Below are 2,255 nucleotides of genomic sequence, written 5' to 3' on the forward strand. Positions count from 1 at the left end.
TGTGTATACAACTAACTAACGAAATGAAAGCTTTGGGAAAGGACTCAAAGAACACAACACAACTAACACACAGCAAAATACTACCAGCCTCTGCATTTGGGAGTTGTAATTATAAATTGGGAAGGGTTTTTCTTTTGCTCTACTTTTCAAAGGTTCTCTAATGTGATTATAATACTGTTATAAATATATGTAAATTATATATGTTACTTTTATAAATAGGTATCTGAAGCCTCCCTGGAATTAAGGAATTCCGAACAAGGAGTTCCCTTCCCAAGGAAGGACCACCAGCAGCCCTCTCCCCGGGCCACGTCAGTCAAACCGCCAGCAGACCATCCCCCCCCAAGGGACCCTATTTTGGGCTCTGCTAATCCCAAGGCCCGCGCCCGGAAGATGGGCCGGGTCTGAGCCCTCCCGACGTGGGAAACCCTCGCTCCATCGCGGGCCGGCCCCGAAACACCTGGAGCGGCGGAAGTGGGAGGCCGAGCGCGGTCCCCGGGCCCCGTCCCGGTCGCCTCCCTCCCAAACTCATCCCCCACTGCCCCGTCCCTTCCTCCCCATCGGGGGGAGGGACGTGGCCGCGGAGCCCGGGAAGCCAGAAAGTGTGGCGACGCACTTCAGGAGATGCCCAGTTGGGGCAAATACTTCGCGGGAAGCAAGTTTTCGTGGCAATTGGGAAAACTGAAAGCAGCAATTCAGGTGTGTGTGCCCCTGCAGTGATTGGGAATGAGGGCTGTTGCTAAACCACGGACTGGAGTTTGGAGACAAAGGAACCGGATGGGGGCCAGGGTGTCTTAGTGCGGGAAGGGACTTCCAGGGGAAGCCAGAGTGCTGCCTACTATGTGCCAGACGCTTTAAAAACACTATCCCTTTAATCCTCAGCGTACCTCAGTCCGGAAAGTATTACTGTCCTTGATTTTACGGGGGTGGGGGGGGAGGGGGAAACTGAGGCTCAGAGACTGGCTGTCGGTCCAGGGTTCCACACCGGCCAGTGGCAGAACCAGGGTCAGGCCTCCAGGACCCTTTCCTCTTAGGTCCAGGCCAACCCCTTTCTTGTGAAGATGAGAAAGCTGAAAGCCATCGAGGGTAAGTGATTACGCGTTGTTGCAGAGCTCATCAGAAAGAGGCCAGGACTTGAAGTCCTGTCCTGTGATCCCCGGCCCAGCGCTCTTTCCGCCCCCCCCCACCCCCCCCCCCGGAGGCCTCTGACTTACCTGCTTCTAGCAGGTTCCCCTGATCCCGAAGCCCAGGTCCGTGTCTCTCTGGGTCCTTTGCGATTTGGGACTCTGTTACTAACGTCACTATTATTTTTATTTCATTGGATTGTTCACTTCTGTATCTCCTCCCAGGCTGGGAGTATTTGTGGAAAAACATTATCTGTAAAGTAAAGAACATGTAACTGAATACATAAAAGCTGTTTGCCCTGGGGCTTTATGTTTGAAACTGAAGTCGGCTCGACCATTGAGCGTATTATCTGGATGATATCTAATACCGCCACTTCAGAGTGTGAGAATGAACTCTTTTCTTAAAAGAAAAAAATCAGAAAAGAATATTGACCTTCCTAATGTTTCCCAGCACAAAGAAATCCATCTACTGTAGATTCCAAGACAGAACAGACCAATATGTTGACATGCTGGGCTCAGATTTCATTCCTGAAAATCTGGAACCTTATGCTGTATAAATAACATGATCTTTTCCTTCGTTCGAATCAAGAGAGAAAACAATTGCTGGCAGATCTCAGAGTTTGCCCTCCCCCTAACTGTCCCCACAAGTCCTAACTTGCTACCCACAAGTCATGACTCGCATATTTTCATTTGAAAAGTTTTGAAATGTTCTGGAAATCATAGGGGGAAAGAGAACCAAATCCTCCTGAGAAAGAGAGTAAGGGGAATTTTTTTGTTAAAGACAAAAAGAACATAAAGGCGAAATGCCTTACATATATGAGTGTATATGGAAATAGTTAATGGGACTCGATAGTAAGCTTTCTAGCTTAGCCTTGTCAGATATAGAAGTGCTGTTAGGTCTGTCCTCGTTTTTCAGAGGAAGGAATATGCCCAAGGCCATAGAAGGAACTGGCTAACTTGGATTTCTGGTTATGTGCTCACTTCTTTGGGCAAATCAGAAAATCTAAATACCTAAAGGTGTTTGTATTACCAAAGTTATTGTTAAAAGTCATTATAATTCTAAACATGTTTAGAGGTCTTAGAGTAGTGTCACATTGACTGCTGTTTATTTATTTATTTATTTTTTAAAAAGAT

This window comes from Neomonachus schauinslandi, chromosome X (assembly GCF_002201575.2).
Source record: "Neomonachus schauinslandi chromosome X, ASM220157v2, whole genome shotgun sequence".
In the NCBI taxonomy this organism is placed as follows: Eukaryota; Metazoa; Chordata; class Mammalia; order Carnivora; family Phocidae; genus Neomonachus; species Neomonachus schauinslandi.